This window comes from Pungitius pungitius, chromosome 13, assembly GCF_949316345.1.
Source record: "Pungitius pungitius chromosome 13, fPunPun2.1, whole genome shotgun sequence".
Classification (NCBI taxonomy): domain Eukaryota; kingdom Metazoa; phylum Chordata; class Actinopteri; order Perciformes; family Gasterosteidae; genus Pungitius; species Pungitius pungitius.
The window spans coordinates 3,087,788-3,102,611 of record NC_084912.1 but is presented as its reverse complement, the minus strand read 5'-3'; the positions used below and the strand labels follow the sequence as shown (position 1 = coordinate 3,102,611).

At 39.4% G+C, this 14,824-nt stretch overlaps 1 protein-coding gene and 26 non-coding genes across 27 annotated transcripts in view; all 27 read right to left on the bottom strand.

Annotated features, from left to right (window-relative positions):
• LOC119214219 (bone morphogenetic protein receptor type-1A-like) overlaps positions 1 to 6,769 on the bottom strand; it is a 29,481-nt gene extending 22,712 nt beyond the window's left edge. Inside the window, exon 1 of the mRNA XM_037465839.2 lies at positions 6,495 to 6,769. The gene's annotated coding sequence lies outside the window, so the exon portion shown is untranslated. The remainder of the gene's footprint in view (positions 1 to 6,494) is intronic.
• A 907-nt stretch (positions 6,770 to 7,676) lies between these two features.
• Positions 7,677 to 7,750, bottom strand: trnat-agu (transfer RNA threonine (anticodon AGU)). Its single transcript has one exon. It is a non-coding gene; the product is annotated as a tRNA-Thr (tRNA).
• Positions 7,751 to 7,843: 93 nt separating this feature from the next.
• trnat-agu (transfer RNA threonine (anticodon AGU)) lies at positions 7,844 to 7,917 on the bottom strand. Its single transcript has one exon. It is a non-coding gene; the product is annotated as a tRNA-Thr (tRNA).
• Positions 7,918 to 8,135: 218 nt separating this feature from the next.
• On the bottom strand, positions 8,136 to 8,209 carry trnat-cgu (transfer RNA threonine (anticodon CGU)). The gene has a single exon. It is a non-coding gene; the product is annotated as a tRNA-Thr (tRNA).
• Positions 8,210 to 8,301: 92 nt separating this feature from the next.
• On the bottom strand, positions 8,302 to 8,375 carry trnat-agu (transfer RNA threonine (anticodon AGU)). The gene has a single exon. It is a non-coding gene; the product is annotated as a tRNA-Thr (tRNA).
• A 91-nt stretch (positions 8,376 to 8,466) lies between these two features.
• trnat-ugu (transfer RNA threonine (anticodon UGU)) lies at positions 8,467 to 8,540 on the bottom strand. Its single transcript has one exon. It is a non-coding gene; the product is annotated as a tRNA-Thr (tRNA).
• Positions 8,541 to 8,632: 92 nt separating this feature from the next.
• Positions 8,633 to 8,706, bottom strand: trnat-agu (transfer RNA threonine (anticodon AGU)). The gene has a single exon. It is a non-coding gene; the product is annotated as a tRNA-Thr (tRNA).
• A 92-nt stretch (positions 8,707 to 8,798) lies between these two features.
• On the bottom strand, positions 8,799 to 8,872 carry trnat-ugu (transfer RNA threonine (anticodon UGU)). The gene has a single exon. It is a non-coding gene; the product is annotated as a tRNA-Thr (tRNA).
• Positions 8,873 to 8,964: 92 nt separating this feature from the next.
• Positions 8,965 to 9,038, bottom strand: trnat-ugu (transfer RNA threonine (anticodon UGU)). The gene has a single exon. It is a non-coding gene; the product is annotated as a tRNA-Thr (tRNA).
• A 219-nt stretch (positions 9,039 to 9,257) lies between these two features.
• trnat-cgu (transfer RNA threonine (anticodon CGU)) lies at positions 9,258 to 9,331 on the bottom strand. Its single transcript has one exon. It is a non-coding gene; the product is annotated as a tRNA-Thr (tRNA).
• A 131-nt stretch (positions 9,332 to 9,462) lies between these two features.
• trnat-ugu (transfer RNA threonine (anticodon UGU)) lies at positions 9,463 to 9,536 on the bottom strand. Its single transcript has one exon. It is a non-coding gene; the product is annotated as a tRNA-Thr (tRNA).
• Positions 9,537 to 9,629: 93 nt separating this feature from the next.
• On the bottom strand, positions 9,630 to 9,703 carry trnat-cgu (transfer RNA threonine (anticodon CGU)). Its single transcript has one exon. It is a non-coding gene; the product is annotated as a tRNA-Thr (tRNA).
• A 92-nt stretch (positions 9,704 to 9,795) lies between these two features.
• trnat-agu (transfer RNA threonine (anticodon AGU)) lies at positions 9,796 to 9,869 on the bottom strand. The gene has a single exon. It is a non-coding gene; the product is annotated as a tRNA-Thr (tRNA).
• Positions 9,870 to 9,962: 93 nt separating this feature from the next.
• trnat-agu (transfer RNA threonine (anticodon AGU)) lies at positions 9,963 to 10,036 on the bottom strand. The gene has a single exon. It is a non-coding gene; the product is annotated as a tRNA-Thr (tRNA).
• A 92-nt stretch (positions 10,037 to 10,128) lies between these two features.
• Positions 10,129 to 10,202, bottom strand: trnat-agu (transfer RNA threonine (anticodon AGU)). The gene has a single exon. It is a non-coding gene; the product is annotated as a tRNA-Thr (tRNA).
• A 93-nt stretch (positions 10,203 to 10,295) lies between these two features.
• Positions 10,296 to 10,369, bottom strand: trnat-cgu (transfer RNA threonine (anticodon CGU)). Its single transcript has one exon. It is a non-coding gene; the product is annotated as a tRNA-Thr (tRNA).
• A 2,551-nt stretch (positions 10,370 to 12,920) lies between these two features.
• On the bottom strand, positions 12,921 to 12,994 carry trnat-agu (transfer RNA threonine (anticodon AGU)). Its single transcript has one exon. It is a non-coding gene; the product is annotated as a tRNA-Thr (tRNA).
• Positions 12,995 to 13,086: 92 nt separating this feature from the next.
• trnat-agu (transfer RNA threonine (anticodon AGU)) lies at positions 13,087 to 13,160 on the bottom strand. Its single transcript has one exon. It is a non-coding gene; the product is annotated as a tRNA-Thr (tRNA).
• A 91-nt stretch (positions 13,161 to 13,251) lies between these two features.
• trnat-ugu (transfer RNA threonine (anticodon UGU)) lies at positions 13,252 to 13,325 on the bottom strand. Its single transcript has one exon. It is a non-coding gene; the product is annotated as a tRNA-Thr (tRNA).
• Positions 13,326 to 13,417: 92 nt separating this feature from the next.
• Positions 13,418 to 13,491, bottom strand: trnat-agu (transfer RNA threonine (anticodon AGU)). Its single transcript has one exon. It is a non-coding gene; the product is annotated as a tRNA-Thr (tRNA).
• A 92-nt stretch (positions 13,492 to 13,583) lies between these two features.
• Positions 13,584 to 13,657, bottom strand: trnat-agu (transfer RNA threonine (anticodon AGU)). The gene has a single exon. It is a non-coding gene; the product is annotated as a tRNA-Thr (tRNA).
• A 92-nt stretch (positions 13,658 to 13,749) lies between these two features.
• Positions 13,750 to 13,823, bottom strand: trnat-ugu (transfer RNA threonine (anticodon UGU)). Its single transcript has one exon. It is a non-coding gene; the product is annotated as a tRNA-Thr (tRNA).
• Positions 13,824 to 14,042: 219 nt separating this feature from the next.
• Positions 14,043 to 14,116, bottom strand: trnat-cgu (transfer RNA threonine (anticodon CGU)). The gene has a single exon. It is a non-coding gene; the product is annotated as a tRNA-Thr (tRNA).
• Positions 14,117 to 14,247: 131 nt separating this feature from the next.
• trnat-ugu (transfer RNA threonine (anticodon UGU)) lies at positions 14,248 to 14,321 on the bottom strand. Its single transcript has one exon. It is a non-coding gene; the product is annotated as a tRNA-Thr (tRNA).
• A 93-nt stretch (positions 14,322 to 14,414) lies between these two features.
• trnat-cgu (transfer RNA threonine (anticodon CGU)) lies at positions 14,415 to 14,488 on the bottom strand. The gene has a single exon. It is a non-coding gene; the product is annotated as a tRNA-Thr (tRNA).
• Positions 14,489 to 14,580: 92 nt separating this feature from the next.
• On the bottom strand, positions 14,581 to 14,654 carry trnat-agu (transfer RNA threonine (anticodon AGU)). Its single transcript has one exon. It is a non-coding gene; the product is annotated as a tRNA-Thr (tRNA).
• Positions 14,655 to 14,747: 93 nt separating this feature from the next.
• Positions 14,748 to 14,821, bottom strand: trnat-agu (transfer RNA threonine (anticodon AGU)). The gene has a single exon. It is a non-coding gene; the product is annotated as a tRNA-Thr (tRNA).
• Between the last annotated feature and the right edge of the window lie 3 nt (positions 14,822 to 14,824).

The window sequence follows — 14,824 nt, the reverse complement described above, 5'->3', positions numbered from 1 at the left end:
ACAACAACTATTTTATTATTGATCAATTAATCTCTATTGTTTAACTGTCCATTACATTTTTTTCTCCACAGCATGTGGTCTTGCTTTATGTAACTTATTGTCCAAAACCAAGTAGATATTCAGTTCAGTTATAGATAACAGAAAAGTTATTCATCTCCTCACTGAAGAAGCTGAAAATAAAGAAATACATGAGACCTAAAATTAAATACCACCCCCTCAGATTTTCCACCCCGATATGTGTCCAGATGTTGGATAGATTCAGTGCAGATGTTTTAAATGTAAGGAAATAACCGGTACTGGAAAACTACAGTGTACATCACACGTTTAACTGAATAGAAGACATGAAAACACGGCTCGTTATTAATTACAGAGAAGAAAACAATTATTAAGCCACCGTTTGGTAATGTTGTGAGGGCAGGGAAAGCATTGTTGCGCAATACAAAGATCAAACTTCATCGCTGTGGTCTGGTTAACCCTTCAGATTTTTTTTAAACTCCTGAGGAATGCCGTCCTGTTTGCTGCAGTCACATGACCGCACAAAATCACGGACATAAATAATCACATTCTCACTGGGACGGAAAAAAAGACAAATGCCAGCCCCCCCCCCCCCACCCCCCCCCACAGACTTCCTCCCCAACGTCCTCCCCCAGAAGAAAGGGAATGTTTTCTAACCTACACATCGAATCACTGTGGGGAGACGGATCTGAATTATTCACCGGGTGTATTTAAAGCAGAGATCAATACTATTAAAGCTGGAGACTGTGAACATTGACGCCGCGCCGACCTTCAGCGGAAGTCCGGACGGAGACGGAAGAGTCACCGTTTGATTGAAAGCAAAAATATGTACGAAGGGGGGCTTAAATCAATGAATCAATGAAGTACACTGCAGATATGGTATAATATAAGGGGGTGATTCCATGTGGGACTACATCAATACACCAGGGTAGATACATTCATTTCTAACCGTTCTAATTTAGAATCTTTCAAACCCATTTTTCCGCATTGTACTGACAGTTAATCTCAGTTGACAAAAAAATATATATATATATATTTCCCCCATAGCTTATAACAGAAAAGAAGCATAAACAAAGTTACAAACTCATTAAACAAAGATTACTAGCGTATCTGCTCAAGCGACCAGTGTCTTACAACTAACACTTCAAGACCCGCCCCTCGGATTTTACACACAAACACATTTTACTGATTTCTGAGTGCAGGTTTGATCTCCAGCTTTAGTCCTTATCTACCCTGAAGCTGCTTCACCTTTGCCACACATCCGGCAGAATGAAAACACACGGTGCAGGATATAAAATATCTCTGCAGGGATGGAGGGGGGAGGTGAAGGTGGCGAAGAATCGTCCCTCTGTGCGCTTAGTGGCCCATTTACTGCCTTTATTTATCTTCTATGCTGCAGCAAAGAAGCTGGACGTATGGAGGAGGAGGAGGAGGGTGGATTGCATGTTTTCCTCCCTGGCTCAGCCACTCTGTCTCCAGGACGCTGGGGGAGAGGGAGGGAGGGAGGGAGGGAGGGGGGGGGGCAGACAGAGGAGAGCGCTGGAGATTTGAAACCTGATCTCCCTCCCCACCTCCTCCCTCGATCCCTCCTTCTCCACCCCGCCAGAGAGCCACCGAGACTCCCTGAGTAATCTGATCCCCAGTCGCAGAGACTGAAAACACACTCCGAGACAGGGAAAGGTGGAGGAGGGAAGAAAAGGAGAGATGGTGAAAAAAAGTGGGGGATGGAAATAGTGCAGAGGGAAAGAGAGAGAGAGAGATCCCCGAGCTGAGAAACACTCCCAGGAGACGGAAAGCTGAGAGGAAGTGGACCGAGAAGAGGAGGGAGAAATGAAAAGAGGAATGAAGGCAGGGGAAGAAACAAGAGTAAGAAAGACCCAAGAAACAGAAACACCGAAAATGTACAATTCAAGATAAGATCATTAACATCACATACCATTTCTTTTCATTTTTGAACGGACATTTTCCAAATATTCATGTTTATCATTACTCCTAGTTTGGATGTGAACAGCTACTTTCTTTAAAAAAGGTAAATCTAGTTCAGGTTCTTACAAGGAGACAATAAAAAACTAATGTGGAAAGGGGGGGGGGGCACAGATGTAGGAAACTGTGAGGAGAACAAAACAGAATGAGGGAAAGTGCAGGAGGAATACATGGTGATAGCTTCCCAGTGTTTCAGTCTGTCACCATCATGTTTAAACTGTAAACTAGCAGCAGTGTGAGAACAATGAAATTGAATGATTTAATAGGGAAAGGAATTGAGTTCCAAATAATGTGGAACATCAACATGAAAGTAGACAGTAGGCTGACCTCTCAAAGTCTGGTTGATAAAATGACACAAAGTGTGGGGAGATGTCTGAGACATCCACCACTAAAATGAGTGATTACTGAAAGTAAAAGAAACATGGATGCCGACCAAAAAGGGCGAGTGACTCTGGTCCAACCTCAATAATCTGCACCCTAAACCCGACCCCTTTGGGACTGGAACGGACATCCCCAAGTAAAGGGTTGAATGTAGGAGTCGCCGTGAGAACGATAAAAATATGATTTATGATTGATATGATGATGAATAGATCTGCAGCTACAAACACAATGCACCGAGGAGACTGAGTGACACCACGCGCTGAATGATGAACAATCAGCGGGAGGAAGCGAGATTACACGCGAGAGATTGCGGTGTCCTCGGTGACAGATGGATGAATAAATATATATTCGATCTTCATCGAACGTTCATACACTGCGTAATCCACACAATTAACCGATTAATAAAAACAAATCACAAATAGTATATTGCAAGCGTTGTTTCTACTATACATCTTCACAAGCTAAAAACAGGAACAAGGCAACTTTTGACTCCAAAGAACAAGCGCAAGGACTTGAAGGGGGAGAAAGGACTGAATATAGGGCTGCTCGGTATGCCCAAAAATCCAGATCACGATATTAAGAAACGTTCTGACCGCATATCACAGTATTGCTTTTTCAAGTCAACACATTAATTCATTGACCCTGAAAACGGCGAGTTAGCTTGCTGTGGCTGCTAGTGTGGTTATAAAGTTGATGACTCCACGACTCAATCTCAATACACGCAAGACTAGCTCCGACCGCCGGGCGCTCTGTGATGACGTGTATAAAATAAAAATCTGCCGCCTGCCCAAGAGCAACTTCAGCTGTTATGACGTAACACCGGTATGAACGGTGTGTGAGAAATTCGTACCAAAAGAAGATCTTATACCGGTATACCGTGCAGGCCTAACTCAATACACAGCGAGCATCAGAAGGGCGTTTTTTATTTTGACTTTTCCACCTCCCTCCCTTTTGTTGTAGCTTAGCCGACTAAGTCAGAGTCAGTCAGTCAGTTATTTCGGAGACAGAGACCATGGGCTTTCCTGTGGAATGTACAGCTGTGTGGCATATGGATAATACTACATTTTAATTTCAATGGCTGTGTAGTGCAGGGTGTTTTTTTTTTTAAATAAATGGTAGGGCTGAGGTAACCATTTTAGCTTGTAATAATTATTCTATGGCTGAATAGTGGTGGTGGGACCTCTGAACTGTTTTGTTTTTTTGTTGTATACTTCATTTTAAGCAGGTAACCTGAGGTTTCACAGCATGGCGTGGGCGTTTTGCAATATGGGAATCAGTCAGTGCTGTGAAAACATCAACAAGTTAACACAACAGGAACATCGAAACAGGTTTTGCTCGCTGTTGTCATTTCTCCAGCTCATAGGGGACAAAACAAATACCTTCCTAACGCATTAGAACAATTATATAAAGATTACATGAGGTCTGCGACAAGTCATTTCTGTAGTAAATTGCATCTTTGCGTTACTCCATCGAAGCTCAACACAAAGAGGGAAGTTTGTGCTGAAAATACTTTCTGGGGGGGGGCGTGTTGACTTCAGATAAACTGTGGCTAGCGTAGAATGAAGTGTGGCTGTTGTTCCTCGTCTACGCCCGACTATTGTTGTGCACCAGATTCTATCACCCGCTAACAAATCCTCGGTTTAAACTTGAGTAACCTTTAAGACGACCACGTCGAACGCCGTTATCAACCACACAAGTTGATTTAACGGGCAGGAGCCCATGATTAAATGGAAAAATATTTAAATCTGGCTTGCTACAGCGGCATCACAACACCGATTATTGACTGATATCACCATTGTAGGAGTAAATAGCTGCTAAACATAACATTTCGGACAGCAGAGGTGTCCTCCGATCTAAACAAGGACGTCACGGTAACAGCAAAAACAGGAACGAAGAACAGACTTCTATGGAAAGTTATTCATTGTATACTAGAAGAAAATATGCCGCAATATTTGGGGAAAGTACTTATTTCCTCTTTTCAGACACGTTTAGCTCGACTGACGTGGATTCTGAACAGGGTTTGTCAAGCGAAGTACACACACACCTACTGAACACATGCATCAATCCATCTCTTAATGGTCACACCTGTATGTTCCTTGAGGCTCGTTCCTCACAATAACTATGGTGACAATAATAACATGAAAGTCACTATGAACTTAAAGTAAAACGCACTTAATTGGTAAATTATGAATCATCGCACCCTAGTCCAAGAATACAAGCCAGATATTACAGACAACAGCTATTAGATGAAGAACTGCGACGCCTTCACAAACTGATTGAAATTATGACATAATCATGCGTGTTCAGGAACGGGTAAGATGACAGCAGACTTTACGCTGCACGTGGAAAATTTAAGATACAGTAATGATAACAACCAAAGACAATAAAGTGTATACACATATAGATTATTTAACAAACCCTTTCAAACCCGGCGGTTGCTATGGAGACTGATTACGTTGGTAATACTTGTCAAGTTTGTGTAAAACAATACGGTTTGGGTGATGAGGATCTATAGAAAGATTATTAGACTCGTACAGTCAAAAGCAGTCACTGTTAAAGCCTTTAAAGCTCCAAATAACATTTTTGTCTATTATATAGATGTGAGAAATAATAAATCCCTGTTAAAAAGGGCTGAATGCTGGGTAGTACCTTTAGCCAGTTGTTATCAATTAGTTACTTGAAATGAGATAAATGTAACCACATAGTTTGAGTCAGCTTACATCTTTCTCTAAATCCGTCTTTGCTTCCAGCTGATCCAAAGGGAGATTTTCTCTGATATCATTGGTAATGGAAAAAAACCTGGGAGACTCTGGGCAAAAAAAGATTTTTTTGTACGAGATTATGTATAAATATAATACACGATTTAACTGATAATGAAACGAGTCAATAGTAGCAGCTTTAAAATGAGTGTGACAAAAAAAACAGAAAATTGAAGTGACAAGCAGCATCAACAGTGACTCAATTTTCAGAATAGCACTTTTCACTAAGTGCAACAAGTGTGTTTAAATAAACTAGGAAATTATAAACTATTAAAACGGAGCTAAAGTAACAGAGCCCACCCACATGGCAGAGCATCCGATTGTGTTTTGTCCTATTTCTTTGTTGAACTTAATTAAATGGATTTTTACTATAAAACAAAGCCAAAGGGCCTTTTCCTCTGAACCCAGCTAACTATACATTGGCTGGTTTGACGTTTCATTCTAAAATAATGGAGATAATATATGAATATCAATGTGAAAATAAATGAGCAAATTAATGCTGGAAAAATAAATCTATCATCCATTTTAAGTTACCAACCAAACGTTGTTAGCACACGATGACAACAATAACAATCCACACATGTTTTGGTGCATGAAACAACTTTAACGAAGTTAAAAGCCCTCAACGTTAACTATTGACGTACAAAGCCTTGTTAACCAACGACACATGCTTCTTCACACCTTACTACAAAGCCAAGCTAGCACAGTGGCTAAACTAAAGTTACACAAAACGCAAACCTCAGGCGGTATGATAAGACTTTAGTGAGATAAAACGGTGGGTTTTAATTATAAAAATGGTGAATGTACGCCAACTTGGTAGCACTCGTCCAGGCTGTAATTACAGGCGAGATATGTAAACTATGCAGCAAAGTTAGCTAACCGAGGAATGTGGCTAACGACACAGTAAATACACTTCTATACAAACTTAACGAAATACTGCGAACACTTTCTCGATGAACATTGATCATTCCGCTGTTAGCTATTACAAGATGTGACTTTTTTTAATGACTAACGCTGTGCTGGAGAAGAAGTTAAACGAACTTTTTTTTTTCCACGACAGCACCCAGAAGGATCCGTCTATCTCCTGGCGCAGACACTCACACACAAAAAATCTGTTCGTCGAACTACTTACTGTTCATAGTACAGTTTTTCTCTGATCTTAACAAATGTCAATGGGAATAAGATATATGTGATCTGAATTTTACAAATTGCCAGGCAGCCAAGTTTTAAAGTGCTGCCGTTGGGAGTTGTAAAATCCTAAATACGGAGCGCTGCGTCCGCTCCAGCGATTAGACGGACACCCAAAGTAAGCATCAGACCGGTAGACTGGGAACGAAGTTTTGGATTTTTTCTTACCTTTCTCCTTCTCTCCTAAATGTCTCTGTATGTGTGAGTGAGTAAGAATCCTTTCGACGCTAGTTCTTCGGAGAATATCGGGTCCAACGTCCCGTCATGATAACCCGACAAAAAACCTCAATTGAACAGTGGTGGTGGTGGGGGGGGTTTCTCTGAATATTTTACGCCGCGGTGGAGTGCTCTGCCGCCCGATCCCGTCGGTCTGTGGTCCGGGCTGCTTGATGATGGAGGAGTGGGAATACCAGCCTGACAAAGATCGCCGGTAAGCGAAACGAAGGATCACTAGGGTAAAAAAAGGCCCTAATTTCCGGTTGGCCAGAGTGGGTGTTGTTTGAATAAAGCGTGCGCTTTGGACTGTCACCTCTCAGGTGCCTGCAATTGGGTGTGGATTGTATAGGAAGATATTTCTGAAATTTCATTTTTTTTTACATCTACACACAACGTATTACCTTTTCAATACTTGTCATTACTTGTAAATCGTGTTAAACGTTGATGAAAAAAAGCACAGCACTTGTTACTGACCATAATTTTATTGTGATTTGGAAACAATAAAAATGTGTTGTTTGAAAAAACATCTCAATTTTGCTTTCAAATATCAATTATAAACCTCCAAACTCAATATAATATGTAAATTAACAATGTGACATCTTATTTTTTTCATTATAACTATTTCAATTGTTTATTAAATGTCTCAATTTTTTTTTAAAGTTTTGATACAAGAAAAATCAATCATTCTTAACAAAAGCCAATGTTATTAACAATATTACTTCTGGTGTCCTTATTCAGTGACAGAGGGAGACTCTTTCTCCTTTTCCTTCTCTGCATCACATCCAGCAGCCACCAAGGAACTTATTTTATAGTAAAAAATAAGAAGCGCCCTCTAGTGTTAATTAGGAGGATATCATTTTAACTAATCTGTATACTTTACTACAACTACTGTCTCTATAAGTGTTACTAAAACATTTAGATCTAGTAGAATAATAACTTCGATCATCCACTTTGCAAGAGTATCTGGATGCTTACATAACTAATTCAACTCAGGATCTCCTGTTTACTAGACAGGCACTTTGACCAACTAAGCCACAGCGCCTCTATTGACTTGTTTTTCCACCAATATATATTGTTCATTTATTGTTGACAAAGTTGGAAATATTTAGAAAATGTAGACAATCACAGGGGTCAAGGCACCGCTGGGATTTGAACCCAGGATCTCCTGTTTACTAGACAGGCACTTTGACCAACTAAGCCACGCAGCCTCTATTGACATGTTTTGTCCACCAATATATATTGTTGAATTATTGTTGAGAAAGTTGGAAATATTTAGAAAATGTAGACAACCACAGGGGTTAAGGCACTGCTGGGATTTGAACCCAGGATCTCCTGTTTACTAGACAGGCACTTTGACCAACTAAGCCACGGAGCCTCTATTTGCTTGTATTTCCAGCAATATATATTGTTTATTCAATACAGCAAAGTTGGAATTATTAAGAAAATGCTTACAGCTACAAGGTACCGCTGGGATTTGAACAAGATCCCTTTGTTTCAAGACAGACCTTTTGACAAGTAGTCTTTTTCCAATAACTGGCATTCTCAGTCATAGATGTGGCATTTTGGAATCCTAATGTTTGCTATAAGGAAGGAAGGCCCCGCTGGGATTTGAACCCAGGATCGCCTGTTTACGAAACAGGCGCTTTGACCAACTAAGCCACGGAGCCTCTATTGAATTGTTATTCCACCAATATATATTGTATATTTCTAGTCAACAAAGATAGACCTATTAAGAAAAAGCAGACAACCACAGGGGTCTAGGCACCGCTGGGATTCGAACCCAGGATCTCCTGTTTACTAGACAGGCACTTTGACCAACTAAGCCACGGAGCCTCTATTGACTTGTTATTCCACCAATATATATTGTATATTTCTACTCAACAAAGATAGAACTATTAAGAAATAGCAGACAACCACAGGGTCTAGGCACCGCTGGGATTCGAACACAGGATCTCCTGTTTACAAGACAGGCACTTTGACCAACTAAGCCACAGCGCCTCTATTTCCTTGTTTTTCAACCAATATATATTGTTCATTTCTACTCAACAAAGTTGGAATAATTTAGAAAAATCAGACAACCACAGGGGTCTAGGCACTGCTGGGATTTGAACCCAGGATCTCCTGTTTACTAGACAGGCACTTTGACCAACTAAGCCACGGAGCCTCTATTGACTTGTTATTCCACCAATATATATTGTATATTTCTACTCAACAAAGATAGAACTATTAAGAAAAAGCAGACAACCACAGCGGTCTAGGCACCGCTGGGATTTGAACCCAGGATCTCCTGTTTACTAGACAGGCACTTTGACCAACTAAGCCACAGCGCCTCTCTTGACATGTTTTTCCACCAATATATATTGTTGAATTATTGTTGAGAAAGTTGGAAATATTTAGAAAATGTAGACAACCACAGGGGTTAAGGCACCGCTGGGATTTGAACCCAGGATCTCCTGTTTACAAGACAGGCACTTTGACCAACTAAGCCACGGAGCCTCTATTTGGTTGTATTTCCAGCAATATATATTGTTTGATTCAATACAGCAAAGTTGGAATTATTAAGAAAATGCTTACAGCTACAAGGTACCGCTGGGATTTGAACAAGATCCCTTTGTTTCAAGACAGACCTTTTGACAAGTAGTCTTTTTCCAATAACTGGCATTCTCAGTCATAGATGTGGCATTTTGGAATCCTAATGTTTGCTATAAGGAAGGAAGGCCCCGCTGGGATTTGAACCCAGGATCTCCTGTTTACGAAACAGGCGCTTTGACCAACTAAGCCACAGAGCCCTTGTCAGGGATCATAATCTAAAGAAAACCTTTAGTATTGCTAAATTTAAAAAATTGGAATTCACAAAAGTATAATTTGATATGTATTAAAGGTGGAATCATTGAAATGAAAAGGACAAGTTCAGAGGTTAAGGCACCGCTGGGATTCGAACCCAGGATCTCCTGTTTACAAGACAGGCACTTTGACCAACTAAGCCACGGAGCCTCTATTGACTTGGTATTCCACCAATATATATTGTATATTTCTACTCAACAAAGATAGAACTATTAAGAAAAAGTTAACAAACCAAAGGGGTCTAGGCACCGCTGGGATTTGAACCCAGGATCTCCTGTTTACGAAACAGGCGCTTTGACCAACTAAGCCACAGAGCCTTTATTGACTTGTTATTCCACCAATATATATTGTATATTTCTACTCAACAAAGATAGAACTATTAAGAAAAAGCAGACAACCACAGGGGTCTAGGCACCGCTGGGATTCAAACCCAGGATCTCCTGTTTACTAGACAGGCACTTTGACCAACTAAGCCACGGAGCCTCTATTGACTTGTTATTCCACCAATATATATTGTATATTTCTTCTCAACAAAGATAGAACTATTAAGAAAAAGTTAACAAACCAAAGTGGTCTAGGCACCGCTGGGATTTGAACCCAGGATCTCCTGTTTACTAGACAGGCACTTTGACCAACTAAGCCACAGAGCCTCTATTGACTTGTTATTTCAACAATATATATTGTATATTTCTACTCAACAAAGATAGAACTATTAAGAAAATGCAGACAACCACAGGGGTCTAGGCACCGCTGGGATTTGAACCCAGGATCTCCTGTTTACTAGACAGGCACTTTGACCAACTAAGCCACGGAGCCTCTATTGACTTGTTATTCCACCAATATATATTGTATATTTCTTCTCAACAAAGATAGAACTATTAAGAAAAAGTTAACAAACCAAAGTGGTCTAGGCACCGCTGGGATTTGAACCCAGGAACTCCTGTTTACGAAACAGGCGCTTTGACCAACTAAGCCACGGAGCCTCTATTGAATTGTTATTCCACCAATATTTATTGTATATTTCTACTCAACAAAGATAGACCTATTACAGTTTTTCTCTATTGGTTTGGCTCATTTTTTGAAACAGAAATGACATTCTCAAAACAACATGGACAAACCTCCAAACAACTTAGCAATTTCTCAATACAGAATTGAATTTCTCATTCATTTGGTTAAATTGTAAATGTCTAAGTACATGTCTCAATGTCTCAGTACATCTTTGCAAATGATTAAGTACATGTAGCCTACGTTTAGCACAATTTCCAAGTGAATAGATCTTGTTGATCTAAACTGATTGTTGATTCTCAGTCTAATTGTTTTTCGCTCCAAAACGTCTCAGCGTATTTTCATTGTATAAGTCATCACATGCACAATAGTCTGTTCAATTGTCAAAATTACTCAAGAACATAATACCATGAATAACATTTGATAAATTCACAGTATTACAACAATTGACAGTCAGGTGAAACTAGAACTTTATTTTATCTATTCTTTGACCGGCTTTATTTACAGCACTGTAGTATGCATATAATTTACATTGGTTTTTGTTTCTGTGTTTATTTTACAGTATATTATGCTGCTTTTTACTTTTATGGATGGAAGTTATTTTATGTTTGTGAATGATAATTGCAATTACAATTTCCGGTAGTATGAGTGCAATGTGTGATGTCAAACCTTGGAGGCTAATCTTACCCTAAAATCCTTTTTTATTCTGTTAGCTAGACAAAAAAAACAGTACAGTAACCATTGTCAATGAAGGACTGGGCTAAGACTGGTGGACATGAGGGATTTCAATGGTCCTCTGCCATAGTGACAAAACAACTAAACATTTTGACCTGCAGTGTTTACAGTTTTTCTCCATTGGTTTGGCTCATTTTTTGAAACAGAAATGACATTCTCAAAACAACATGGACAAACCTCCAAACAACTTAGCAATTTCTCAATACAGAATTGAATTTCTCATTCATTTGGTTAAATTGTAAATGTCTAAGTACATGTCTCAATGTCTCAGTACATCTTTGCAAATGATTAAGTACATGTAGCCTACGTTTAGCACAATTTCCAAGTGAATAGATCTTGTTGATCTAAACTGATTGTTGATTCTCAGTCTAATTGTTTTTTGCTCCAAAACGTCTCAGCGTATTTTCATTGTATAAGTCATCACATGCACAATAGTCTGTTCAATTGTCAAAATTACTCAAGAACATTATACCATGAATAACATTTGATAAATTCACAGTATTACAACAATTGACAGTCAGGTGAAACTAGAACTTTATTTTATCTATTCTTTGACCAGCTTTATTTACAGCACTGTAGGATGCATATAATTTACATTGGTTTTTGTTTCTGTGTTTCTTTTACAGTATATTATGCTGCTTTTTACTTTGATGTATGGAAGTTATTTTATGTTTGTGAATGATAATTGCAATTACAATTTCCGGTAGTATGAGTGCAATGTGTGATGTCAAACCTTGGAGGCTAATCTTACCCTAAAATCCTATTTTATTCTGTTAGCTAGACAAAAAAACCAGTACAGTAACCATTGTCAATGAAGGACTGGGCTAAGACTGGTGGACATGAGGGATTTCAATGGTCCTCTGCCATAGTGACAAAACAACTAAACATTTTGACCTGCAGTGTTTAAACAATGACAAAAGGACTTTTCATTTTGGGGGCACTGACTGTTTGTATGAGAAAAGGAATTCGTTGTGACTGATGAGTTGTCTGTTTTGGGAGAGATATGACCTTTTGCAGGTGTGCCATAGTGTTTTGCTAAACCAGCTAGGTTATTTTGGCAAATGTATTTAAAGCTTTGAGAATGTCGTTTTTTCGAGAGATAGATGAGCCACAGCAATCGAGAAGGAAGTTTTCATTTTGGGGGCACTGACTATTTTTATGAGAAAACGATTTGGTTTTGAAGCTTGAGTTAACTGTTTTGGGTGAGATATGACCTTTTGAAGGTGATCTATGTAGTTGTGCTGAACCATATAGGCTATTTTACCAAATGCATTAAGAGCTTTGAGAATGTAATTTCTGTTTCAAGAATTGAGCCAAAGCAATGGAGAAAAACTGTAAACAATGACAAAAGGACTTTTCATTTTGGGGGCACTGACTGTTTGTATGAGAAAAGGAATTCGTTGTGACTGATGAGTTGTCTGTTTTGGGAGAGATATGACCTTTTGCAGGTGTGCCATAGTGTTTAGCTAAACCATCTAAGTTATTTTGGCAAATGTATTTAAAGCTTTGAGAATGTCGTTTTTTCGAGAGATAGATGAGCCACAGCAATCGAGAAGGAAGTTTTCAATTGGGGGCACTGACTATCTTTATGAGAAAATGATTTGGTTTTGAAGCTTGAGTTAACTGTTTTGGGTGAGATATGACCTTTTGAAGGTGATCTATGTAGTTGTGCTGAACCATATAAGCTATTTTACCAAATGCATTAAGAGCTTTGAGAATGTAATTTCTGTTTCAAGAATTGAGCCAAAGCAATGGAGAAAAACTGTAAGAAAAAGCAGACAACCACAGGGGTCTAGGCACCGCTGGGATTCGAACCCAGGATCTCCTGTTTACTAGACAGGCACTTTGACCAACTAAGCCACGGAGCCTCTATTGACTTGTTATTCCACCAATATATATTGTATATTTCTACTCAACAAAGATAGAACTATTAAGAAATAGCAGACAACCACAGGGGTCTAGGCACCGCTGGGATTCGAACCCAGGATCTCCTGTTTACTAGACAGGCACTTTGACCAACTAAGCCACGGAGCCTCTATTGACTTGTTATTCCACCAATATATATTGTATATTTCTACTCAACAAAGATAGAACTATTAAGAAATAGCAGACAACCACAGGGTCTAGGCACCGCTGGGATTCGAACACAGGATCTCCTGTTTACAAGACAGGCACTTTGACCAACTAAGCCACAGCGCCTCTATTTCCTTGTTTTTCAACCAATATATATTGTTCATTTCTACTCAACAAAGTTGGAATAATTTAGAAAAAGCAGACAACCATAGGGGTCTAGGCACTGCTGGGATTTGAACCCAGGATCTCCTGTTTACTAGACAGGCACTTTGACCAACTAAGCCACGGAGCCTCTATTGACTTGTTATTCCACCAATATATATTGTATATTTCTACTCAACAAAGATAGAACTATTAAGAAAAAGCAGACAACCACAGCGGTCTAGGCACCGCTGGGATTTGAACCCAGGATCTCCTGTTTACTAGACAGGCACTTTGACCAACTAAGCCACAGCGCCTCTCTTGACATGTTTTTCCACCAATATATATTGTTGAATTATTGTTGAGAAAGTTGGAAATATTTAGAAAATGTAGACAACCACAGGGGTTAAGGCACCGCTGGGATTTGAACCCAGGATCTCCTGTTTACAAGACAGGCACTTTGACCAACTAAGCCACGGAGCCTCTATTTGGTTGTATTTCCAGCAATATATATTGTTTGATTCAATACAGCAAAGTTGGAATTATTAAGAAAATGCTTACAGCTACAAGGTACCGCTGGGATTTGAACAAGATCCCTTTGTTTCAAGACAGACCTTTTGACAAGTAGTCTTTTTCCAATAACTGGCATTCTCAGTCATAGATGTGGCATTTTGGAATCCTAATGTTTGCTATAAGGAAGGAAGGCCCCGCTGGGATTTGAACCCAGGATCTCCTGTTTACGAAACAGGCGCTTTGACCAACTAAGCCACAGAGCCCTTGTCAGGGATCATAATCTAAAGAAAACCTTTAGTATTGCTAAATTTAAAAAATTGGAATTCACAAAAGTATAATTTGATATGTATTAAAGGTGGAATCATTGAAATGAAAAGGACAAGTTCAGAGGTTAAGGCACCGCTGGGATTCGAACCCAGGATCTCCTGTTTACAAGACAGGCACTTTGACCAACTAAGCCACGGAGCCTCTATTGACTTGGTATTCCACCAATATATATTGTATATTTCTACTCAACAAAGATAGAACTATTAAGAAAAAGTTAACAAACCAAAGGGGTCTAGGCACCGCTGGGATTTGAACCCAGGATCTCCTGTTTACGAAACAGGCGCTTTGACCAACTAAGCCACAGAGCCTTTATTGACTTGTTATTCCACCAATATATATTGTATATTTCTACTCAACAAAGATAGAACTATTAAGAAAAAGCAGACAACCACAGGGGTCTAGGCACCGCTGGGATTCAAACCCAGGATCTCCTGTTTACTAGACAGGCACTTTGACCAACTAAGCCACGGAGCCTCTATTGACTTGTTATTCCACCAATATATATTGTATATTTCTTCTCAACAAAGATAGAACTATTAAGAAAAAGTTAACAAACCAAAGTGGTCTAGGCACCGCTGGGATTTGAACCCAGGATCTCCTGTTTACTAGACAGGCACTTTGACCAACTAAGCCACAGAGCCTCT